General features: G+C 46.2%; 1 pseudogene; it reads left to right on the forward strand.

The window, feature by feature from the left end:
• Positions 1 to 13,503: 13,503 nt before the first annotated feature.
• LOC144209444 (general transcription factor II-I repeat domain-containing protein 2A pseudogene) lies at positions 13,504 to 18,912 on the forward strand (annotated as a pseudogene).
• The last annotated feature ends 8,378 nt before the right edge of the window (positions 18,913 to 27,290 follow it).

Below are 27,290 nucleotides of genomic sequence, written 5' to 3' on the forward strand. Positions count from 1 at the left end.
CTCAGGATCTTGGCGTCGCCGTGGATTCTTCTTTCACACCATCAGTGCAGTGCATCGCAGCCGCCAACAAAGCACGCAGCATCCTGTTCCTGATAAAGCGCTCCTTCGTCTCCCTGACGCAAGAAATCTTCCTCCCCTTGTACATGACCCTGGTGCGGCCCATCCTCGAATATGCCATACAAGCATCCAGCCCCTACCTCATTAAAGACATCAACCATCTTGAGCGGGTGCAAAGACTGGCGACTCGCATGATCGATGGTCTCCGTGAGATGTCCTACGAGCAGCGTTTGGAAGCACTGTACCTGTACTCGTTGGAGAGGCGTCGGCGTCGTGGTGATCTCATCTTGGCGTACAACATCATGCACGGGTACTGCGACCTGCCCCGAGACCTCTTCTTCACACCGGCTCCAGAGAGAGGGCTTCGTGGGCACTCACAGAAGATCTACCCCACTCGCTTTCGGCTCAATCGCAGACGAGGTGCCTTTGCGGTCCGGGTCGTGACTCCGTGGAACCGGCTTCCCGAAGCTGCCATCCAAAGCACTTCAATGACGCAGTTCAAGACGGTGATCGACCGGAATTGGGAGGATATTGTCGTCTGAATGTCCGAACACCTGTAAATATCCCCCACCCTGTCCCTTACATGGCCTTGTGTCAGGAGTGGCTGGATTGCCTTTCCTGGCATGACGTCACGATAACTATCAGCTGTCACTAATTACGTGATTAGATTATTTTTGGTATTTAAGCATTATGATTTTCTGTGGACGCCGTCGGATCGTTCTGGTTTCGTCCTGGTTTCGTTTCCTGTTTTTCCTCTTAGTCATCGCCGTTCCATTGACGCCATGCCGCATGTTCATTTCGTTTGTCACGAGAGATCAAGCTAAGTTGTTATGTTATGTTACCACGTTTATTAAATCAACCTACAAGAGCTACAGATCTGCCTCACCTTTCCATTACTTCGGCGACTCTGCATCTGGGTTCAACTTCCCCTCCGATCGCGTCGCACTACGCGGCGTGATCATAACACCTTGCCCCCGCTTTTATGTGCCAATAAAATAAATTAAAAAAATAAATAAATAAAATAAATAAGTTTCCAATTTTGAAACACTTACTGAGTTACTTCTTATCGAGGAATTGAAATATTGTCTACCAGAACGCATAGTAGCCCACTTAAATGAGCGCGAGTTTGAAATGATGTCAGAAGCCACTGTTCTCGCCGATAACTACTTGCTGACTCACAAAAGCTTGTTTGGGTCTACTCGATCTGATAACCGGGGCTCTACTCACTCAAATCCGGTTAGTCAGGCTGCAATTCCCGTTAAGACAGTAACGCCCACTTGTCGTCGAAACTCTGTCACGGAGCGCTAGACACGCATGTGTAATTTTTGCCAAAGAATTGGGCATCTTAGTGGATTTTTTTTCCTGGAAAAACCATCAGAAAAAGGACCAGGTGAAGGATTTGAATGTGAAAGAGACAGGAATGGTTCAGACACTGTTGCTTCAGTCTACAGCAGTGGTCTCAAACCGGTTCCACTTCGGAAGTGGGTCCTGGTTTTTGTTCCAACGGATCCAGTGCCGAGATTTTAACCAATCAGGTGTCTTTAAAATAAGTAGCACCTGACTCTAATTAACTGAATGCCCTTGCAAAAGGTATCCTTGTTGAGTTGGAATGAAAACCTGCACCCACTGCGGCTCTTTGAGGACTGGTGGGAGACCACTGTTCTACAGTTTCTGATGTTAAATCGTCAGGTGACTCGATGGACGTAGTCGATAATGGGTACACGCCCTATTTGTATAGTGGTCTCTCCCTTCAGATTTACAACAAGCTTGCTCAGTCCGTACATTACGGGAAACCGGCGCAAACCAGTCTTTGATGTTGTCTGGTATCATATCTTTTTTCTGCCGAGTCTGAATCCAATGTGTTGGTAACGGGAGTAGGTTGCGGTTATATATCCGCCCACTTACATCAAATCCAATTAAAGTGTGAGTTAATCACAGGTACATACAAAGTAGGGGTAACCTCAAGTTTGCTAGTGGCAGGGGTGGATATTCTTTTGGGGAACGACATTATCAGGGGGAGAGACAGAGTAGTGCCTGGAGTGGAGGTGCTAAAGCAGCCTGTTATGTCATGTCCCAATGTGCTTTCCAAAGGTTTTCCTGATGTATTCCTTGTAAGTGTCGCCACTCGAGCGCAGGTTCGAAAAAAAACAAGTAGATTTATCAGACAGCGTGTTTCCACCTGAGTTCTTTGATAGGGCTGGTAACTTCACCACAAAGTCCGCTGCGGCTCTAGCCTCTGAGAAGGCAGTTCATATGATTTGTGACGCTCTAATTGCTACTCAGATTGAAGATAGTACCCTAAACAAGTGTTTTGAATATACTGTACCACCCAAAGTTGCGATGGATGGATTGCACATTCGTGGGGGGTCTCTGCAGAAGGAGGGTGGTGATGGAAGGAATGAGGCCTGTTAAATAGTAGTGCACAAACTATTTCGCCAGTCAGTACTGTCTTTGGCCCATGACAATTTCTGGACTGGTCATTTAGGAGTTACTAAAACCTATTCGTGCCTAATCAAGCATTTCTTTTGGCAAGGCCTTAAGAAAGATTTGTCCACATTTAGCCGCACTTGTCACGTGTGTCAAATGACTGGCAAGCCTAATCACACAATCTCACCTGCTCCTTTACGTCCAATACCCATCATGGGGGAACCCTTTGAACACATTCTAGTAAATTGTGTTGGTCCCCTTCCACAAACCAAATCTGGCAACCAATACTTGCTGACTGACTATTATGTGTATGGCCATGCGCTATCCCGAAGCCATTCTGTTGCGAAAGATCACATCTCCATCTGTAGTGAAGGCCCTAATCAAGTTTTTCTCTATTTTTGGTCTTCCACGGAATGTGCAGACAGATCAAGGGACACATTTCATGTCGGGATATTTGCTGCAAACTGTGTTCCAACGATGGGCTGATACCTCTCTCACTCTGAACTTGGCAAAATGCGAATTTGGAAAAGCCAAGGTTAAATATTTGGGTAAGGTGGTGGGTGGTGGCGAGAACCGCCCCTTAGAGAGAAAAGTGGCTGGTATCCAGGCTTTTCCACCTCCTACCAACAGGCGAGAACTATGAATAATTTTCGGCATGACTGGTTACCACCGGGGTTTCTGCCGAAATTTCTCGTCTGTCTCCGCTCCCCTGACTGACCTGATAAGTCACTCCGTGCCATTTTTATGGTCGACTGAGCGCCAGTCTGCATTCGAGAACTGTAAGGACTGCAGGACCCAGATGGTTTAGTCCATCCCGTTGCGTACTTCTCTAAGAAGTTTAATGCTAGTCAAAAACGATATTCTACAATTGAACAGGAGACGCTTGCTCTGCTATTAGCGCTCCAATTCTTGGATGTTTATGTAGGATCTACTTCAACTCCAATCGAGGTGTACAATCTGGATAAAATGTTTAACCACCATCAGCGGTTGATGCGCTGGGCGCTTGTCCTTCAAAATTATAATTTGAGTATTAATCACAAAAAAGCTCAGAAAGTGTTATGGCTGATGCCCTGTCTCGGGTTTAGTAGGAGAGTTGTATCAGGCTTGTATTGGTTGATTAAGCCAGGTTGGTGGTTCAATTTCGTCAACAGGTTGACTCTTGAGGGGGGAGGTGTTACGGCTGTCAGCCTGGACACACACTATGTAATAGGGTGTGTGGTTTCTTTTCATCTGCAGGTACATGGAACTGTGGCTGCACCCCTGTGACAAAGCCCTGCCCAGGCCAACACAGCTGTGACTACTTCCCCATCATCCTATCTCCAATCAAGATTCACTTCTTGTCCTTATTTAAACCCTTTTATTTGTCAGTTCATTCTTGATTCTTGACTTTGACTCAATGGGCTGCCTGTGATTGTAAATGCTGAGGCAGTGGAGTCATTTCTTTCTTTAGAAAGCACATTGTTTAGTGTTGAGTAAAGTTTGAATGCCCCAGCTTCACCTGATATTGTGAGTACGTTACTCCTTGTTATATTTAGTATTTATGTTGACAAAGATTTTGGGGTGCATAGGGGGACTTGAGATAAGTTTAGACACCCCGGGGTATGCATATAGTTTGTTGCATTTATACACGTAGTTTATTCCCCTGTCTAGACTTTGATTACATCAGTTCTGACAGTGGCCCCCCTTTGGCCTTATTTCCTGTATTTTGTGGGTGTTCATTTGAACATCTGTCTGGGAGGGTGGTTTTACCGTGTTTGAGGGTGCCACTTTAATATCTTTTGCTTCCCCTATGCTATCCCGTAGTCCCGGTTTTGGTGGACTTTGTTGTAAATAAATGATCACTGAAGGCTACTTGCAGTATTTGTCTGACTCATCCTTGACTGAACCCTTCTGCTGTGGTAGTTGCGACTCCCTGGTATATCTTACCATCAAGGGGAGTCGTAAAATGGCTAATCTCCCATATCACCCCATCATAGATCACAATTCGACAAAATAAGAGGTCATCTGGGAGTTGGGCCCGGGACCTCTCGCACTTATAGCGAGAATCATACCACGAGACCAACGAGCTAAGGATGCCCATACAATGACACTTTTTTCTCATGTATGGGCACACCAGGCTTGTTGGTCTAGTCACTAGACGGTAATTTCAGATAAAACTATGACTAACACTATCTAGCGGCTAGATAGTGTTAGTCATAGTTTTATCTGAAATTACCGTTTCTTGGCATTAGTCTGTGACAAGCCGTCAATCTCTTGCTTTGAAAAATGGTGCCGAAAAAAATTGTAATGTTTATTTTTGTCAATTCAAGTTGGATTTTATTTTGTGTGCTGTATATTTTTGCTTGCACAGAGCACGAGAGTAGTGCACAATTGCATACATGCGCAGTTTAGAGGGAACGTTGGTGCACATCACATTGAATTCAACATGCACACTCAGCAATCTAACCTCGCTGGCATAACCAATATCATTGGTCTTGTGTCTTGCAGATTTCAGAAAATATGTTGGTCCTGAGTGTGAGGAACCAGACACTCCTGACATTAAAGAGGAGGTTGAGCTCCACCAAATCAAGCAGGAGGAGTCAGAGCTCCTTCAACAGCATAAGAGTGAAGAGCAACTTCCAATCCAAAAGGAGGAAGCAGAAGATCTGCCAGTCGTGAAAGAGGAAGATATCACCAGAACAACTGCTGAACCTTTGAAAAGTAACGGTGGTCTCGACATAGCTAGAACAGAGGCAGAAGGATACCACTTCATTGCACGTCCACCAGATCGTGACGACATTGCATCACACTTGTTTTTCAATGATGGTGATGCTAAAGATCATAAGGAAGTTCACTGTGGTGACAGTCTCTTCAAATGCTCTCAGTGTGGCCAAACATTTGCTAAAAAGTACCATTTCGGAAGACACGCAAGAACTCACACTGGTGAAAAACCCTTTTCGTGCTCAATTTGTAGTCAAACATTCACTCGGAAGTTAGGCTTAACAAGACACACAAGAATCCACACTGGGGAAAAACCATTTTCGTGTCCAATTTGTGGTCAAGCTTTTAATAGACAGGAATATTTAAAATTACACGCGAGAACCCACACTGGTGAAAAACCATTTTCGTGCTCGATTTGTGGTCAAACATTCAGCCTCAAGCCAAACTTACACAAACACACCAGAACTCACACTGGTGAAAAACCATTTTCGTGCTCAATTTGTAGCCAAACATTCACTCATAAGTCTAACTTAACGAGACATACAAGAACTCACTCAGGTGAAAAAACATTTTTGTGATCAGTTTGTGGCCAAGCTTTCTTTACACGGGAGCATTTAAAAATACACACAAGAATCCAAACTGGCGAAAAACCATTTTTGTGCTCAATTTGTGGTAAGAAAAAAATCAGAGACGAGATAAACTTTCACAAACACAAAAACTCACACTGGTGAAAAACCCTTTTCGTGCTCAATTTGTAGTCAAACATTCACTCGGAAGTTAGGCTTTACAAGATACACAAGAATCCACACTGGGAAAAAACATTTTCGTGTCCAATTTGTGGTCAAGCTTTTAATAGACAGGAATACTTAAAATTACGCGCGACAACCCACACTGGTGAAAAACCATTTTCGTGCTCGATTTGTGGTCAAACATTCACTCGGAAGTAAGGCTTAACACACAAGAATCCACACTGGGGAAAAACCATTTACGTGTCCAATTTGTGGTGAAGCTTTTGACAGGAATACTTAAAATTACGTGTGAGAACCCACACTGGTGAAAAACCATTTTCGAGCACTAACTGCTGAGAATTAATTTTGGTGCTCAGTTTGTGGCCAAATCTTTATAGAAATGAGATCCTTTAACCTCTTAAGACTCTTACAAGGCATGCATTTTTAATTCGATTATTGATATTTTGGCTAATTGGGACCTGATGGGTGTAAAAACAACTAATTATCTTTCTACGTGATGTATATTCTGAGAAAAATGATCTCCACATCATAAGTGGATGCCAGGCCTTTGTCTAAAATTGAACATTGTAGTCTTGGGACAACCAAAAATGTGATGTCCACATATGTGGACGCCAGGTCCTAGGTGGTTTTAAAATACACACAAGAACCTACACTTGTAAGAAACACGGTCATGCTGAGATTGTGGTCAAAAATTCACACAGAATGGACATCCAAAAAGCCATTTAGGAACTAACACAGGTGAAAACTCTGTTCCTGCTCAGTTTGTCATCAAGCCACCTCTTTAAAGCAAAACTTAAAACACACACTCATGAGAATACTTTTTTCTGCTCAGTTTGTGGTACATCTTTTTCTGGAAAGGAATGCCTAAAAATCCCCCTAACAAGCCGCACTGGTGAGAAACCTTTTCCCTGCTCACTTTGGGGTCAAATGTCTACACAGAAGAGTTTTAGCGGGTTTGTGCGCTGGGACAAAAAAAAATGGTGAATGGAGACTTGCCTTACTAAGAACAAGAACCAGGAGCCAATTAAGGGTAAAATGAAAAGTGTAATTACATATCCTTCAGAATATTCGGTTTTTATATCGAGTTATAGTACAAGTTGCACAACTCATCTGAAATTTAGAAAAGGACCCAAGAAAATGCTGTCCAGTAAAAAAAAAAAACACTTTTATATATACTGAGCATACATTGATTAAATTATTTACCTATAATTAGAATTTTCTGAACTTGGATTTGAATGAGGCATATAATACAGGAAAATAATAAAATAATTTAATGAGAATGTATTAAATCAAACATTTGTCATGGGCAAGTCTCGAAACCTTTTTCAAACAAACGCTAGGGAAAATTTGGTCGGGTAGCATTTGGATTTGGTCAAGAAATAACTTTCAGTAATTGTGTTTTTATTGTTAGGTAATAAGAAGAATATTGTTTTTTTGTAACTGATGTACTGTAGATGTCAGGAGTCGCTGGATTGCCTCTCCTGACATGACGTCACGATAATTATCAGCTGTGACTAATTTCGTGATTAGATTATTTTTGGTATTTAAGCATTGTTATTTTCTGTGGACGCTGTTGGATCGTCTGGTGTAGTACTGGTTAAGTTCTGGTTTCGTTTCCTGTTAATCCTGGTAGTAATTGCTGTTTCCATTTGACGCCACGCCGCATGTACTTTCGTTTGTAATGAGTGGACAAGCCAAGTTGTTTAAGTTATGTTACCCCGTTTATTAAATCAACCTACAAGAGCTACAGATCTGCCTCACCTTTCCATTCCTTCGGCGACTCTGCATCTGGGTTCAACTTCCCCTCCGTTCGCGTCGCATTACGCGGCGGCGATCGTAACAGCACGATCCAACCATTATGGACCCAGCGGAGCGCCACCCACGCTCGCGGCGACGCACTCGGCGACGCCGCAAACCATCCACCTCGAAGACACCGGACTGCTTGGAATGTATAAGAAACCCCTCAGAATCGTTTAGGAATTTTGTAATGGACACACCGTGGTGCGGGGCTCTCAGGCACATCATTGCTAGAGATGAGCGACAGCTGGTAGGAAAGTTAGAGCCGCAGCGTACTCATACGCCCCACCACTGCTATGCACGTCGCCCTGGGAAGCCTTTACCGTTTCATCATGATGCCCAGGTGCGTACAACCACCAGAGAGCGCCCAAGTTATCTTATGCCTATGCCCAGAGGAATTGATTCACCATGGAGGGAGCCTGAAGATTCTGGTGAGGAGGACATCATTGAGGAAATTGATTTTTTCGCTGGCGTTTCGGAATCCGATGATGAATTCTTTGACCAATTCGGACCCCGAGACCTTCCACTGGAGGAGGATTATCCCGATTGTTCCCCCGATAATTCCTATTACAAATACCCCGACCAGCAATTACAGAGTGGGCTAACCACCAATTATGGGGCACGACGTGATGGCGGGGGTGCTGTGCAATCCTCCCAGAGGAGGCGCCGAGCGCCACGCCGTAGAGCGAAGCGAAAGCAATGCCTGGACACACTAACCACTGTCCAAGTTACGCGCCCGCCCACGTCCTTCCAAGCTCCTTTTCCGACCACGTCCCTCCAAGCTCCTTTTCCGACCACGTCCCTCCAAGCTCCTTTTCCGACCACCACCACGCCTTTCCAAGTGCCCGAAGTTACTCGGCCGACCACGCCTTTCCAAGTGCCCGAAGTTACTCGGCCAACCCCGCTGTACCAGCAGCTCCTAAGGACTATGCAGCCCTCCCCGTTCCAAGTGGCCGAAGTCACTCGGCCGACCACGCTTTTCCAAGTGCCCGAAGTTACTCGGCCGACCCCGCTGTACCAGCAGCTCCTAAGGACTATGCAGCCCTCCCCGTTCCAAGTGCCCGAAGTCACTCGGCCGACCACGCCTGTCCAAGTGGCCGAAGTTACTCGGCCCAGCGCGCCGTTTCAAGTGCCCCAAGCTCCTGTGCCAAGGCCACGCAAATTACTCCCGTTGCCTTTGGGGTCGCCGGTCGCACCCGTACCGAAGCCACGGATCAGGTTTCTGGTGACGGACGGCCATTCTAGCACCGCTCTCCCAAGCACCGCTCTCCCAAGCACCGCTCTCCCAAGCACCGCTCTCCCTAGCACCGCTCTCCCTAGCACCGCTCTCCCTAGCACCGCTCTCCCTAGCACCGCTCTCCCAAGCACCGCTCTCCCAAGCACCGCTCTCCCAAGCGCCTGCCCGTCCAGCGCCTGCCCGCCCAGAAGTGGCGACGATGCTCCGGCGCTCGATGAAGACGGGGCCGGCGACGTCGAGAGTGGTATTTCGCCGGAGTCCCTGGAAGATGGGACTGGTGACATCGAGAGAGGCAATTCGCCGGAGTCCCTGGAGGAAGGGGCTGGCGATGTCGAGAGTGCCAATTCGCCGGTGCCCCTGGAGGAAGAAGCCGGTGACGTCGAGAGTGGCAATTCGCCGGAGTCCCTGGATGAAGGGGCTGGCGACGTCAAGAGTGGTAATGCGCCGGAGTCCCTGGCAGTAGGGGCTGGCGAGGTCAAGAGTGGTAATTCGCCGGAGTCCCTGGAAGAAGGGACTGGCGACGTCGAGAGAGGCAATTCGCCGGAGTCCCTGGAGGAAGGGGCTGGCGACGTCGAGAGTGCCAATTCGCCGGTGCCCCTGGAGGAAGAAGCCGGTGATGTCGAGAGAGGCAATTTGCCGGAGTCCCTGGAGGAAGGGGCTGGCGACGTCGAGAGTGCCAATTCGCCGGTGCTCCTGGAGGAAGGGACTGGCGACGTCAAATGTGGTAATTCGCCGGAGTCCCTGGATGAAGAAGCCGGCGACGTCGAGAGTGGCAATTCGACGGTGCCCCTGGAGGACGGGGCCGGCGACGTCCAGAGAAGCAATGATCCGGGTTCCTGGGAGAGGAGGGCTGTCCACCCCCCGAGCAAACAGGGTAAGGTGCCCGACCGTACTAAACTTTAAATATTTCCTGAAGGCAGGCAGTTTGGCAAAGACTTAAGGGACCAGCTGGGATGCCTGCCGGACCGACCTCAGCCTCGTCTCGTATCCGGCCTGCGCGGACGCCCGCCGGATCGACCACAGCCTCGTAACGTTCTTGGCCGGCGCGGACGCCCGCCGGATCGACCACAGCCTCGTCTCGTTTCTGGCCGGCGCGGACGCCCGCCGGATCGACCTCAGCCTCGTCTCGTTTCTGGCCGGCGCGGACGCCCGCCAGACCTGCCACTGACTCGTCTCGTTTCTGGCCGGCGCGGACGCCCACCGGATCGACCACAGCCTCGTCTCGTTTCTGGCCGGCGCGGACGCCCGCCGGATCGACCTCAGCCTCGTCTCATTTCCGGCCGACGCGGACGCCCGCCGGATCGACCACAGCCTCGTTTGGTTTCTGGCCGACACGGACGCCCGCCAGACTTGCCTCTGCCCCGTCTTGTTTCCGACCGGCACGGACGCCCGCCAGACCTGCCACTGACTTGTCTCGTGTCTGGCTGGCGCGGACGCCCGCTGGAGCGACCTCTCCGTCTGTTCTTGGGTTGGTGTGGAAGACCACCGGACAATTCTAGATCTCCCACCCACCCTCCCTGCTTGTTCCCGTTTCTCATGTTGTAATTGACCTTGGGACGTCTAGAATCCGTCCCTTAGAGGGGGTGTACTGTCAGGAGTCGCTGGATTGCCTCTCCTGACATGACGTCACGATAATTATCAGCTGTGACTAATTTCGTGATTAGATTATTTTTGGTATTTAAGCATTGTTATTTTCTGTGGACGCTGTTGGATCGTCTGGTGTAGTACTGGTTAAGTTCTGGTTTCGTTTCCTGTTAATCCTGGTAGTAATTGCTGTTTCCATTTGACGCCACGCCGCATGTACTTTCGTTTGTAATGAGTGGACAAGCCAAGTTGTTTAAGTTATGTTACCCCGTTTATTAAATCAACCTACAAGAGCTACAGATCTGCCTCACCTTTCCATTCCTTCGGGGACTCTGCATCTGGGTTCAACTTCCCCTCCGATCGCGTCGCATTACGCGGCGGCGATCGTAACAGTAGAATCTGAATTGCGTTGTGTTTTTTTAGGAAGTGGTAATAAAGTTATGTTATTAAAAAAACATTTTTGTGTCTTTTATTGATGTTAATGCAGGTTTAAATTGACCTTAACCCGATAGGTGTCATTTTATCATAAAGAATAAAAAATTTAACACTCTTGTTATGCAATTTTTCCCACTAATGATTCTTTTTAAAATACAAAAAAAAACATCCTGTTTTTTCTTACAACCATATAACAATGCTCGGACGTTTGGTCGCCGGTCTTTGGTCCCCATTAGTCGCCAGTCTTTTGGTCGCCGTTAGGGTTATGGTTGTCAAATGTACTTAGATATTAAACCTTAACCCCAACCCTAACGGCGAGCAACGAGGACCAAAACAGCGGCGACCGTTCTGTTAGGGTCGCGCTGTGTCATCGTGGCGCGACCATAAGAGACCTTCATGGACCCAGCGGGACGCCACCTACGCTCGCGCCGACGCACTCGTTGACGCCAACCATCCTCCTCGAAGCCCCCAGATCACATGGATTCAATGAAAACCCCCTCGAAATCGTTTACGGAGTTTATAATGGACACGCCGTGGTGTGGGCACCTCGGGGACGTCCTTGCAGCAGAGGAATCTCAGCTACGAGGGAATTCTGGTCCTCCACCCACCTTTACACCCACCCTTCTCTCAGCTGCCAGCACAGTTAAGTCATGATACCCAGGTGCCGACACCCACAGTTCATCGCCCATGTTATCTGATGTAAAGCTCCAACGGTTCTTTTTCTCAATGGAGCTTTCCAATCAATATTGGATGCTTTCCATTACGTCTGATCGCGTCAATAAGCTTATATTACCTGTCTCTTCAAACGTTTCAACTGTGAGAACCTCCTTACAGTGCAAAGATGGATCTGCATCCTCCTTTTCAGCTATTTTCATGTCTGCTGTTTGGTCAGCAACAGTTGTACGGACGTTCTCATTTGGGGTTGCTCGTGTGTCTTCTCCATGTTTCCTGTTGAGAAGCACAGTCTCCTTCTGCTACCCAAATTCAATGCATTTCTTTAAAGTTTTTTTCTTTCTTTTACGCAGATAGCCAGATTGGTCTAATCATCCAGCTCCAATCATGTAGTGAATAATGGCATTTGGTATGGTCTACTAAATAAGCTTTCCATATTTAGTTGTCCGGTTGACCTCGTTATGTAGGCGCAAAGATTTCATAACGAAATATGGAAAATTTTGTCAATTCTGTCAATTAATCTGTTAACACAATTTGGATGCCATTACCCCTATAAATCAATGGTACTTTGGAATTTCATATGATGCACTGTTTTTGTTTTTTCATTTCAGTGCTTCAAAATTTCGCATTGCAGATTTGTTCCTCAAATTCAATGCATTATCATCATAAAAATTCTTTGGACTAAACAATTTTCCTTGATTTTTCATCGCCATCCAAAAAGGCCTATTGGCAATTTCAGAAATTGATTTCAAATTTCCAATCCTTCGCTGCCATCCCTGAAAAGGGCTTGGCGGTTTCAGAAATCGATTCCAATTTGCTAAATCCTTTTCCACCTTGATATCTAACGGATTGATTATATCTTGGTGGATGGCCAATCAAAAACACAAAAAGACAAACAACCATTCACGCTCACACTCATTCATAATCAGACATCAGTGGTCTGCAATTTTTGTCACTAGTGGAGAGGGGCTTCTTGGCAGCTAACCACCTTTTGCTGTCCTATCAGCACTAATCGTTCTCAAAAGAACTAGGTTAATGGCATTTCGTTGCCATCAATTGTTTGATGCTAATGCAATCCGTAATATTTTAATGGTAATTTTAATTAATATGACTCACGCTAAAGCAGACATGGGCAAACTACGGCCCGCGGGCCGTATACGGCCCGTTAGACAATTTAATCCGGCCCGTCGAGCTTGTCCAATAAATAAAATAATAATGCTTCATAAATCATTCATTACATCTTGTCCATGCAATACCGTGTTTCACCAATAAATGGCGCGCTGAATATTTAGGCCTTTGTTGAGTCGCGCCTTTCTCTTTATTTATCCCTCTTTAATTTTCTCATTGTCATTTGAGCCCTTCTGTAAAAATGAGCGGACCAAAGAAAAGGAAAGTGGACAGTGAGTGTCGTGTATTTAATAAAGAGTGGACAACTAAATATTTCTTCACTGAAGTCCGATCAACAGCTGTATGTCTGATATGCCAAGAAACTATTGCTGTTTTCAAAGAGTACAATATCAGCCGTCACTTTGCCACGAAGCATGCAAACTACGCTAGCAAGCAATCAACACAACAACGAGCGGCTACTGCCCAGAGATTGGTGGCTAATTTGCAGAGTCAGCAGAATTTTTTTCACCGCCAAACTGCAATTCAAGAGGCAAGCACAAAGACAAGCTTTTTGCTGGCCTTCAAACTGGCAAAGGCTAGCAAGCCTTTCTCCGAAGGCGAGTTTTTGAAAGAATGCATGATAGAGACAGCTGGTGTTTTGTGTCCGGAGAGCAAAGGCAAGTTCGAAAAAATCAGCTTATCACGCAGGACAATAACTTGCCGTGTGGAACTCATTGATGAAGATATAGTGAGCGAGTTAAACAAAAAAGCGGCAACCTTTGAGTTATTTTCATTAGCGCTTGATGAAAGTACGGACATTAAAGACACTGCTCAGCTCCTCATTTTTATCCGCGGGATAAACAAAAGTTTTGAGATAACTGAGGAACTTTTGAGCATGGAGCCGCTGAAGGGGAAAACGCGAGGCGAGGACTTATATGAACATTTGTCTGCTGTCGTTGAGAGAATGAAACTACCATGGAATAAACTTGCCAATGTCACCACAGATGGATCGCCAAATTTAACTGGAAAAAACGTCGGACTGCTGAAAAGAATCCAGGATAAGGTGAAAGAACAAAACCCTGGGCAGGATCTTATCTTCCTTCATTGCATAATTCATCAGGAGGCTCTGTGTAAGTCTGTATTGCAGCTTAATCATGTCGTGGATCCAGTTGTAAAACTTGTTAATTTCATACGCGCACGAGGACTTAATCACCGTCAGTTCATTACGTTCTTGGAGGAAACTGATGCGGATCACCAGGACTTACTCTACCATTCCCGTGTCCGCTGGTTAAGTTTGGGCAAAGTGCTACAACGAGTATGGGAGCTCGAAGAGGAGATCATCTCCTTTTTGGAGTTAATTGGGAAATCCGAAGAGTTTCCCGAGCTGAGAGACGTGAACTGGTTGTGTGACTTTGCTTTTTCTGTTGACATTTTTTCGCACATGAATGAGCTGAACGTGAAACTACAGGGGAAAGATCAATTTGTACACAACATGTACACAAATGTGCGAGCCTTCAAATCGAAGCTGATTTTATTCTCCAGACAAATGTCAAACAAATCGTTCTCTCATTTTCCCACTCTAGCCACGCTAAAAGAGGCCACCCGAAACATAAAGAAATACTGCAAAACACTGGACGACCTGCACAGAGAATTCTGCCGTCGGTTCTCAGATTTTGAAAAAATTGAGAAGTCACTTCTGTTGGTCTCCTGTCCATTATCACAAGACCCTGAAACAGCGCCACTGGAGTTGCAATTGGAACTGATCGATCTTCAGTCCGATTCCACTTCAAAGGAGAAGTTTAACTCTTCTAAACTGGATGACTTTTACGCTTCACTTAATGAAGCCATGTTTCCAAACCTGCGGAGGATGGCACAGAAGATGCTGGTGTTGTTTGGCTCGACCTACGTTTGTGAGCAGACGTTCAGCATCATGAACATCAACAAAGCCCGTCACAGATCCAAGTTAACTGACCAACACCTCCGATCTATCCTGAGACTTTCCACAACAAAACTAACACCAAACTTTGATGCACTGGCAAAAAAGGGAGACCAACAACACTGTTCCCACTAAAAGTTCGAGTTTTTCTACTATGATAAAAAAATTGAAAGTTTGAAAGGGCGCATCTTTTAATTACGCACTGCAGCGGGACAGAAAGGATTGAGGTTAGTCGCCTATGTTGTTGGGTAGTAATGTTTTGAATGTTGAAAGTTATATTCATCAAGATTTCAATAAATTTTGATATTTGTTTTACTTGGTGCCTTCAATTGAATTGTATTAAAAACAGATGCAATCTCCAGGGCTGATAGATCACAGTTTTCTATTCTAATCTATTTGGCCTACTATTTCTCTTGTACATTTGGAAAATGCAGTCCTCAATGTTAGTAAAACGTGTTGAACATTTATTTGCATGTGCTTGCTGTACTATGAGGTTTGGATACTACAAGCAACGCTTTATTATATTTGGCCCAGCAGTCAATGTACTGCTGTGGCCCCTTGTTCAAATTTTATAACCCATAGTGGCCCGCAAGTCAAAAAGTTTGCCCATCCCTGCGCTAAAGCATACTTCATCTAGTGATGGAAAGTACAATGAATCATGTTTCGTGCACTAAACATATTCATCGTATTCCATCCTATAGAAATCATGCTCATCCTAAATTAATTATGTTATCTAAACTCGTCAGGTACAATTTACCTAATAATTTGGATCAATGCCATTTTTGCGTTGTTTTCTTCTTGTTTGATATCATTAATAATTTGGATGAATGCCATTTCTGTCTCCTCTGCCTCTAAATCCTTATCTCTCTCTGCTCTTCCTTGGTGCGAGGTAACTTGAGATGTCTCTTGCCTGGGCATTCCAGGAGCCCCCGCATCCCCCCTTGTGTCCTTTGTTTGTAAAAGGTGCCTGGTACGAGCCTGTACGAAGAGGGGGCATAGGAGGGGGCCACTGTCTCTTAGCAGGCCCAGTATCAATCAAAGCTGTTATGCTGGTGATTTTTTGGGATGGGTTAGTAGGAGATGGGCTAGGGAAAAAGGCATTTTTCCCTCAATGGCAGCCATTTTTCCTTTGTTTCTCAGCTTAGCCATTTTTTCTTCACGTGTGCTTTGCCCTTTTCAGCCCCCCACCCTTATCTTGTTCTCTCTCGGGATGTCCCGTCCCGATCCGCCATCTCTTAAATACATTTTTTTTCTTGCTTTTTCCCTTTGTTTACAGCTTTTTACTTCTAAATTCCTTTGAATAGTTTGCAAAGGTTCCACTAACAATCCCCCCAACCATTTACATGGTTCTTTTTGGTCCAATCTCCTATTGAGCACAATTGTCAGGAAAATGTCTCTGCATGAATTTCACATCATTTGGATATTCTTTACTATTCCCAGAGCCCATTTTGGATGCTTTTTTTCTCTCGTTCTTTGGTTTTGAACAATTTTCAAACAATGGTCAAATGTTACGCTATTAATATATTTCTCTAGGATTTTTAGGGACGTCCCAACTAATTTATTATCTTATTTACCCGCCTAGATAGTCGTTTATACTCTTATTTTGCGCGGCAATCGTCGAGATTTATGAACGCGTCATGGCATATTTCAGGTTCATTTATATATATACCCTTCCAGTTGATATATATATACTTCATATGAAGATTACTTTTATCGAGCGCTCTTTTACTCATTAGGTGCTGTATTTTTGGAAGGTTTCCCTTATTTTTAACAATCTCCAAAAATCCTTTACGGGGGATTCTTTCACCCCCTAGTCTAAACCGCGTCACCAGTTTTCCTTACGAACGTCACCTATGGCCGAAGTGTACATTCGCTGCAGATCTTGTGTATTCCCCTTTATTTTTTGACATACATACTCCCCAACGATATGCAAATATTTCCTACGTTTTTCTTCGACTTTTTCACGAGAGGAAAAATGGGATTTTTACCAGCCTTGTTATACATTAATTTTAAACAGCCCTACCGTCTCTTGTGCGTGCATCCTCTCTCCGGCCAGGTTCCTTCTTCAAACGGGCCACGATCAACCGAAAATGCCCTCTCTTTCAAAGTAAGAGTAGCTGACGTCAGAAATCTTGGCTTTCAGTCCACTGCAGTCCGAGTAATTCAGAAATGAATTCCCGGGTTTCTCGGCACCAGAAAATGTCAGGTTTAGAATCATATACATTCAATAACTTCGGATCAGAGGTAGCACACGCAGAGTCGGCTTGATGAGATTTTCAAAGACTTCAGCTGAAGGAGGGGTCAGAGAAGCCAGCGCTGGGAGAATGTCCATCCCCCAGCCTGACCAGTTCGAATCCCTACCTACGTCCAACAGTTGAGCTAGTTTTATTAACAAAGGGTCATGTGACCTAGGTACAAACTTAAGGCGGGAAGAAGTGAACAAAGAAATGGGGGTGTTGTTTCAGATTACACCCCCCTAACTAAAAGGTGTCATGATGGAAGTTTCCACTAGGTCATGCAAAATTCTATTCTAGTGACTACACTATATAAACCGAAAAGACACAATAACAAGCATAAAATACATTCATACTTCACACCGACCCCCCCCCCCCCCCCCCCCCCTCTTCTTTTCATGGGCTGGCGCAGATTGTCAGTCGTCAGTAGGACTTTGGACAGATACGATTCAGTCATTTGCAGGGCAAAAAGTAATTGATCAGTGTCGTACAGTTGAGTATTTGTGCTGACATTTCAACCCAACAGTAATTGAACAGTGTCGGACAGTTGAATATTCGTGCTGACATGTCAACCCAATCACAAGACTAAGATTGATTATTCAGTCAGACAGTTGGGTGTTTATGGTGACATGTCAGCCATAAGGATGACGACGATGCTGTTATACTTACAAAAACTGATACAATATGAACAAGCAATTGCAAAGAGACTTTGTCTCACTGCTTTGTGGTTATTCTGTCGAGGGCAAGGCAGTTCTGGATAATCATCTGGGTCATGGTAGTTATTTGGATCTCTCGGGCTCGTTGTAGTCGGACTGATGCATTGACGTAGGCCTGGAATCTAGTAAATGGTTTCCAGACGTAGGGTGTTCTTCGCTGTTCCTACTGTTAGACTACAAGCCCTGGTATCTGACTCTACCTGACTATAACATTTTTTATCTATATTAAACTATAACGGGCTTGTCGTCCTAACAAAGGACATGTTCAAAATTCGAAGAGACGACCAAGATGTCCCAGGGTTTCTCCACAGAATATTTATTCCCATCATATAAATCAAATTCAGTGCTGCTCCCCACCACAGCTCTGGGTCAAAAGAACAACCCCACACAAGTTAGACAGCCTTTTACATGCTTGATGGTCCGCGATGGTCCCAGGGCTCCGCCCTCTCCAGCGACCGTCCATATGTCCCGGCAACCCTGTGCTCGTGTATGTATTGCGCATGCACAGGTGGACGTGTCCAACATACATCAAAGAAAAACTTTCCTCGCGCGTGTAATCAAAGAAGCGATGCGTAGCCCCACTTCACTGCGATGATTTGTAGGCTCAGCGGGAGTGCAGAGGGGTCAGTTCTGGGACACCCAAGCTTCACTGTAATGAACCAAAAACAAGATTAAAATGTCCCAGTCTTCATTCCCTCTCTTGGTCTCTGAAGAGACCACACCAACAAATAGCATGCAGGTTTGTAAGAAGATCCATACTCACGTGTTCAGCGGAGGTGTAGAGTGGTCAGTTTGGGGCGACTGAGAATACTTACCTTTAGTAGGTCGCTGGCATCTTGCTCCGCCATTAACAGCCAATTGTTAGATACTACTGTAACTGTACTGTACTACTGTAATAATGCCTGTAGTCATCCCAAACCAATCGTCCACTGATTGGTCATCATGGATTATACGGACCAGAGGACCACACACAGGGTCAGGAAGCCAGTGGTGTCTCATTTGTTAGAGATTGCGGTGTCATTGGAGCCACATCCATCTGATTGGAGATCGCCCAACAGGAGTATGACATACACATGCTCCTTCAAAAAATAAGGAGAACAATTAGAAGCAAAAAATCCTGTACCCCACCTCCCTCTCTTGGACTGGGAACCATGTCCAGGAACTATGTGTCATGTCAAGATGTATGTGACCTCTCCCCATGAGAATCAAAGGCCACCTTTGGGGGATCACGTGCAGCTGCAGCAGCCTCCTGTACCTGTGAAGAAATTCTACATACAAGAGAATGCAGTTGAGACAAATATGCTGAATGTGAGAGATCGAGTAATGGAACCCCTCAAGTAAAGCCAATGGGAGAGCTTGGAGCCAAAATAATGACTGCTGTCGAATCCTCCCTAGCACACAGTACGCTTCCGGCCAATGAGAATGAGTCTACAATAACCAGAAGGTATCTTTTCCCGTTTACTCGTATCATGTCCGTGAAGTCAATGGTGATCTCATCTCAGCTCCTGGCCACAGGACTGGATGAAAATCACCAGGTCTTAGTTTACGGGTCAGTTTGGCGTTGTAGAAAATCAAGATTGCCCAGGGCAGCCGCCAAGGCCAGTTCTTGGACCAGAGACACATAGGCTGCATCGGTTTACTCTTTTCCAACGATGAAGTTTGCCCAGTGACCTCCAGACAGATTTCAGAAGTAGTTGACGCAATACAAAGGTCATCCACATACTCTAAAAGAACAGTACCTTCTGGTCCTCTGTCTGGTGATGATCAGTCAATTCCCTGCCATGTTCTCGAGTCAAGATTTGAAATCAACATATGACGCTACACCTTCCGGACCCACAAAAAAATTGGTGGATTTCAACTGCCAAGGTGTTCCAAGAATCTTCTGAAAACGGTCTTGATAGATTAAGTCATCTTCTGTATCATAAAATAACGTACAATGAAAATCATCCTTGGGCGAATGGTAAGGTCGGAATGAGTCAATGAATGTTTTCCACAGGTAATAAACAGACAACAGTCGCCCAGTGGCCGGAGTTTCAGGCTCAAGACGTGACCGATAGACTGTTGCTACCTTCTAATCTTGTTGCAAAGGACACATCAACCATTGTCCACCTGTTCGTACTGGTTGTGAACATGGAATCTTTGCGCCATTTGGTAAAGTCAGTGTGAGGCCATTCGGCCCATATAGGATGGTAGCTCCAATAAACATCAACAAGTCTCTTCCCATCAAATTCACAGGCTTTCGGGGTGAATGAAAGTAGGAATGGAAGAGTCTATTTCGGGTGTGGCATTTCAGTTCGGAGAGGTTGGTTAATAGGCAGAGCTTGAGGAGAACCTGAGAAGCCGACCAAAGTCACGGCGGAAGAGGAGAGACAACGGGGGCGAGCGGGATGTTCAAAGATGAGTGCGTTGCCCACCAAAGCTGATGTTGGTACGCCGTTGACTTTCATGTGAAGCATTGGGTCTGCCGTACCACTGCTTCTTGATCCTCTCGGGCACCCCAATTCGGAGCATGTAGGATCCCATGGACCATAGGGATCATCTCCGTCCTGGTAATATTGTCCAGGTGACTGATCCGTTTGCCTGGGCTGCCATGGTCTGCCAGTGCCTCGCCCTCCACCGCGCATAGGCCGTTGTTGCTGTGGTGGGCCATACTGCCGTTGTTGTTGTTGAATCACCCGAGGCGCCTGAGGATAATCCTCAGAAGCGCTAGACTCGTGTGTGGGAGGCTCCGTAGTTCTCCGAAAGAGAGTCCCAGCCGGCGGTGGTAACGGGCATTCTGAAGTGCTGGGCACCGGAGCCAGAGATGCTCGGCCGATTCTTCTTCTTCACGGCAGAGACGGCACTGATCATTTTCGCACTTCCCCGTCAAATGTTGCCATCTTCGGAGGGAGGGATGGTGGCCGGACCGGAATCGGATAAGGTCATGAAGGTCTTTCTTGGATAGCTGGGACTCTTCCTCCAGATTGGGACGGGAGTATGTGAGGGGAAATGACGCGGGCATGGGTTGATGAGGGGGGTTTGCAGCTCCTGTGAATAATAGCTAGGCGTGTTTGTTGTTCTAGCGGAGCCGTTGGTTGGGGGAGGGTGGAGCCAAGTTTCGCCTGCTCATCTGCTATGTCATTGCCTGTGAGATTGCAGTGACCGGGGACCCAGATTAGCTGGATCTTTTTGGATGGGGGAAAGGCCGCAAATTTGGAGTTTAGGGCAATGGTGGGGGGGTCAAGGTTGTTCAGGTTATTGAGGGCTAGGAGAAGAGATTTGCAATCCGTGATGATGGAGGCCGAGGTCCAGTCTTCATTCTGCCCGAGCCAGTCAATGGCTGCGTTCAGTGCAGTCTTTTCGTCTTGGTAAGAGCTGCTAAGGGACCCCGTTGGTGCGTGCCAGGAGTGGATCAGGGAGTCGCCTCGGAAGACTGCTACTCCAGCTCCTCCATTCTCCGTACCGTTGTGGGTGGAGCCGTCGGTGTAGATGTATAAGTCAGTTTTATCTAGTGCCGCAATAGTTTTGGTGGCTGCGTCTAATTGTTGGGTGGAGGATGAGGATTTCTGTATGGGTGTAAAATGAATAGGTGGAGGGAGAGGCTGTGGCCACGGGATATTAGGGTTGTATACGGTCTCCGCGCCTGCCGGGATGAGGTTGAGGTTGGTGAGTGTAGGGGTGGTAAGAGTTCGCCAGTCAAGGCGTTTAGGGCAGGGCGTTTCGAAGAACACTCTCCTGTCATCGTTGGGGGGGGGACCAGTCGTCCGCCTTTTTCAGACTGGCTAGTCGTAGGCGATTGGATAGAGGTGGGAGCTGGGCCTCGTGGAGGACGGCATCAATGGGTGTCGTGCGTAGTTGACCCGTAACGGTCTGTGCCGCGTCCGACTGTGCCCTCTCTAGCTTCTGGATGTTGGTTGAAGAGGCCCATGGTGCCCACGCAGGTGCTGCATATTCTGCGAGCGATCTGATTGTTGCGATGTAGATCGTCCGCATGTCCATAGGTCGCCATCCCCAAGACGTCCCCGTCAGTTGTCGCAATATGTTGGTGCATTGCCTCATGATTTGACTCAAGTGCCGTATGTGTTCGTTGAATGTGAGACGGCGGTCATACCGGACTCCTAGGAAGGTAGGGGTTGGATTGAGCTTCAGTCTGGCACCCCCGATGGTGATGTTTGGGCACCATGAGGATTCGGCAGCGTCCATTGTAAAGAAGGCAACCTCCGACTTGGACGTATTGAGGGTGAGGTGGTTATTCGCAGACCATTGGTGGACTTTGGCGGCCTCGGATTCTAATCTCGTTACCACTACAGACCAGCGCCAAGTCATCAGCGTAGCCGGAGACGAGGGTGGTAGACTCAAAGGAGTTAAGCAGGTCGTTGATTTAGATCAGTGATTTTCAAACTTTTTTGGCCACCGCCCCCTTCACCGCCGGGCCAAAATGCCAACGCCCCCCTCTTTACCCCTTTCCAACGAACGCTAGAACGACTATATTGCTAAATGTCACAAGAATTGGTTGATTCTTCAATCACAAACAGTTTGAAGACTAAAAAAAACAATTTTAATAAACTAAAATGGTTATCATTTATTCTTCAATTACAACACCTTGAACTGAACTTGAAATAAATTGTAAAACTGAACGAGTAACCATTAACAACTGTCCTGCCTAATGATATGGGTGGGCTTGGTGCATTGCAATCAGACTGTCAACATCAGGATGAAGGTTTGTCAGGAGCAGTCAGATATTATTCGCTAATTTCGTTTCTTTTAATAGACCAATGCGCAGTTCACCTCGAATCATAAATATTGATAGCTGATGCATTAAGCCGGTCGCTGTGCGCATACGTCTGTGGTTAAGCGTTGCCGGCGCGCTATTGTGTGCTCCTCTGCGGCTGACTGGATGGTGGTGGTTTCCCCAGTCGCCTGCATCGACGATAAACTCGCGACAATTAGTGATATACGGTATATGCGCGCTGCTCGTGAGCGCTCGAGCAGACAACGTTTCTTGTTTCAATAAAGCTTGTTTTTTGTCGACTTTTTATTACAGACAATCAATTTTTCCGGTCTTTCTACAAACACCAACGTCACATTTTACTGTAATTGCTCCATCGCCCCCTTCACTATTTCAACGCCCCCCATTCGCCTGTTTATTCGTCAGCGCCCCCCTGAAAGTTCACACCACCCCCCGAGGGGCGGTACCGCCCACTTTGAAAACCACTGATTTAGATGGTAAAGAGAAGCGGCGACAACACCGAACCTTGGGGGAGGCCTTCCTTGAACATGCGGCAGCGTCCTGTATTACCGTTGACCCTCACGCGTGCCGTTCGGTTGGTGAACCAGGTTTTGATCCACTCAACATACCGGAGAGGAACACCGATCGCCAGCATCTTCTGGAGTAGGTTGGCACGCCACACCTTGTCGTACGCTTTGCTGAAGTCGAAGAAAGCAGCAATGGAACGCGGTTTAGACTGGAACCCATCCATGACAAATTGGGACAGCCGTAGGCCTTGGTCGGCGGTGGAGCGGCCCTTACGGAAACCCGCCTGCCACGGACTAAGAATACCCTTCTCCTCCACCCAGTTGGACAGGCGGTTTACTATGAGTCTTTCCAGGGTCTTGCTAATGGTGGAAGTAAGGGCGATTGGGCAGTAACTTCCGACTAATTGAGGGTCCTTGCCTTTTTTGTGGAACGGGATGATCTCCGCCGAGCACCAGGATTGGGGACACCATTGGGTGCTTCAGGGGGGAGGTACTTCAGCATCTCTGGGGCGATTCCATCTGGGCCAGCAGCTTTGCCTGGTTTCAATTGGTTGAGAGCTCAGCGGAGTTTATCTTCGGAAAATGGACACTCGGGTAATTGCCGAGGGGAACCCTGTAGTCTACGAGCATCTCTTCGAAGCTCTCGTACGGTCCTCCTACTCGACTTATCACTCTTGCGCCCACTCACCTTCGCGTATTCAATGACGAATGCCGTTGCCTTGGCCTTGTCAGAGGCGTACTCGCGATCGTTGTAGATGAGCGTCTTGCTTCCTTTGCTCGATTGTGGTCTCGTCAGGGATTTGACCACCGCCCATGCTTGTTTGGAGTCCCTGGTTTCCGAAATTTTTTGGAGGTGGAGATGCCAAGCCGCACGTTTCGCCTCAGATGACTTCTCTGCTACCTCTTTGCAGAGTTGCAGGTATTGGGATCGGGTAGACACATTCAAGTTTCTTCTTAATCGATTCCTCTCCTTTATTAGTTGTTTTAGTGCGTCATTCATCCATGGGATGTTGTTGGGACGAAAAACTTTTTTGGGGACGGCTTCCGTCATCGCCCTTTTGAGGATATCGGTGAATGCTTGGAGAAGCATTTTCGGTTCTGTAGGCGGATCTACACCAGGGATCTCTCGGATGACAGCCTTCTTATATTTCCCCCTTTCTTGAAGTTTGGAGTCACTCTTCGCTTTTCTGCCTCTCTCTTGATCTCCTCTTTCCACTTGACCAGAATTGGAAGGTGGTCTGAAGAGAGTTCGACGATGGGGGTCCAGGTGTCGGGATACTCGCGTGGGTGTGCCGTCATTTAGGAGATTTCTGCCTTGATCTTCAAGCCAGTCGTGGATGGCTTGCCCCCTGGGGTCAGTTTGCACTAAGTCGTCCCAGGCAGAGTGGTGGGCATTGAAGTCTCCGCAGATAAGTCCACGACTTGTGGATAGACACGGTAGCCATGTTGTATGGCTGTTCGGCGGGCCCGCAAGAGAGGATGTAACTGGGGGACATAAAAGTTTGTGAGTGAGAGCTGTGATCGTCTTGCAGTGGGAGTGAAGATGCGTTGTATCTCCGCCGGGCCCGAGTTGACTGGCGGTGCCAGAGAATACGGGATGCCTTGACGGACGAATGTGAGTTGACCACCCCCACGATGGTTTTTCGTTCCACTGAAGGACCGATCCTGTCGGACGGCGTCGTAGCCAGGAATGGACGGGGTGGGATCCTCTTAGCCCAGTTTTGTTTCTTGTAGCAGAAGGACATCACATTCCAGCCTTCTTGCTAGGGCGCTTAGTTCGGTGATTTTTCCTGCAAGTGAGTCACAGTTCCACTGCACAATGGTTAGGTGGGGTTGAGAGCAGGGGGGGAGTTGGGCCTTTCTGTTATCACAGATATTGTCTGTGTGTGTGATATGTGGTTGGATGCAGGTTGAGCACCACCACCTCATTCTGTCAACTGCTGTTTTGGTTTCAGGGGCGCAGGTGACGTGGGTGAGCTTTTATTTGACGGGCATATCTCAATCCACTTGGTGTGTCAATGATCACAAGACGGTACTTGTATGTGCCACTTTGGTTCAGTTGTGTGAAATCCATGTTCAGAACCTCGAATGGATATCTTCCTGTTTGCCTTGTTCCGCGTTTGGGTCGTTCATTGCCTTGAGAGTTGTCACAAGACTAAGATTTATAATTCAGTCAGACAGTTGGGTGTTTATGCTGACATGCCAGCCATAAGGATGATTACGATGCTGTTATACTTACAAAAACTGATACAATATGAACTTACTTATGTCTTACCTTACAGTTACTTTTGGGATATTCAAGACCTTGTTTATTTGTAAACCTTGTTTGAGTCATTAAAATCTACCATCATGAGAACAGCCCGTCTCGTTCCATCCAGCATCCCCGTGAATGGGTCTAACAACCCCCCGTCGTGCCACGACGACGCGGCGTGACGGTTACATACTTGTATAATTTAATTGAAATCCACTTGACTTTCATGGAATCGATTGCTTTTTTTCAATATACAAGTATAATGACATTTAAAGATTTCACCACATAGAGCACAAAACAAATAACAACAAACAAACAGACAAATATAATAAATAAATAACAAATTATAAAAACAATAAAGGCATTTAATTCAATTGATTATATTGACTTCACTTATCACGAATTCCCCCAAAAATATATGTAGCATTTCAAAGTAGCACTTAATACAAAAAAGTGAACCAAGCTTCCAGTCTTCGAACATTTGCATCCGGTCAAGTTTTGATGACATCTTTTACCCCACAAAGTTCCTCCTGGGACTTTACTGCAGCCGGTGTTGGTCTTCTGAACATTTTCCACGCTTGAATTGTGCATTTTTGCTGGATGTCCGTCCATGTTTGTGATCAGCTACTCCGCATGCACGAGCAAGTGTTTGGTCGCTCACAAATGATTAGTTCAAAAGAACGAATCTTCTCTTTAATGTGGAGTCTATTCTCTGCTATTCAAGCCCACTAAATCAACATACGCAGACACTAGCCCGGCTTTCTTAATTCTCTTAAAAGACTACATAGTATTATGGACTGAATATATATTGTCAACTAAAAGTACTTTAAAATATCGCTTGTTCTTTCCCCAGTAAAAGGCAAGATCGCCAGAAGCAGCGTTTGCATGGGATATGTCAAGGAAGCGCTGTTAGGTTCATTAATAATTACCCTTTGTAATTATCAATAACTGCAGGCAGACATCTTATTCAATTATTGACATTTAATTAAATAGATTGGATCACAGATAAGTAACCTTAAGGGAGGCGATCTTCCAAAGTATCCCTCCCGAACAGTATTTTGCGTACAGCTTTAAGGCATTATAACAAAAACAATCACGCCTTCATTTGACCTAACAATCATATAACAATTACATAAAGAAGCCCGAAGTGCGTCACGAATGTTATGGACGTGGCAGAAACAACATTCTTGTTATTGGCCAAATGACCCTGACATCGTTACAAAAGGGACCACCGAATCTCGAAGACCCAGATTGGGTGAATTGTTTGTATAAACATCCTGGAACAGGCAGTCCAGGTTAAAGATGACTTGGTGGTTATTCGTGACCTCGCAACACTTTGAGAATAATAAGAGAATAATTTAACAAAGAAATGACTTAATACAACTATATTTATAATAGTAATACAGAATAAACCCAACAAGCGCACTTATAAATATGATCTAAATAACCCACATATATGTTAACATATATGATGTGGCGGTGTTGAAAATATACTCGCTCCACGGAAGACCAAATCAACACATCAACATTTAGAGAGCTCTGTGTTTATTTTTTCAGCTTTGCCTCATTTCTTGAAACAGAGGACATTCTCAGAGTAGCGAGTGTATTTTACCCAAAGCAGCCTCAGATTGTTGACTGCAGAATTGTATTTCTCATACATTTTACCAAGTTGCTCATGATTTTGTCTCAGCTTTAGCTCTGTCGTTCATTAATAGCTTACACCAGTGGTCTCAAACCGGTTCCCCATAGGGCCGCAGTGGGTCCTGGTTTTTGTTCCAACCGATCCAGTGCCGACATTTTAACCAATCAGGTGTCTTTAAAATAAGTAACACCTGGCTCTAATTAACTGATTGCACTTGCAAAAGGTATCCTTGTTGAGTTGGAATGAAAACCTGCACCCACTGCGGCCCTTTGAGGACCGGTTTGAGACCACTGGCTTACACAGAGCTAGCCTGCTTTAGAGAATTTACCCATGATTAAGTAAACCATCTCATATCGTTTTCTGAACCGCTTTATCTTCACTAGGGTCACGCGGGGTGCTGGAGTCAATCCCAGCTGACTTTGGCCCAGAAACAGGGGACACCCTAAATCAGTAGCCAGACAATTCCAGGGATCCAAAAAAAACATTCACGCTCACACTCATACCCAAGGGA

The sequence above is a fragment of the Stigmatopora nigra genome, chromosome 16 (assembly GCF_051989575.1).
Source record: "Stigmatopora nigra isolate UIUO_SnigA chromosome 16, RoL_Snig_1.1, whole genome shotgun sequence".
NCBI classification, from domain to species: domain Eukaryota; kingdom Metazoa; phylum Chordata; class Actinopteri; order Syngnathiformes; family Syngnathidae; genus Stigmatopora; species Stigmatopora nigra.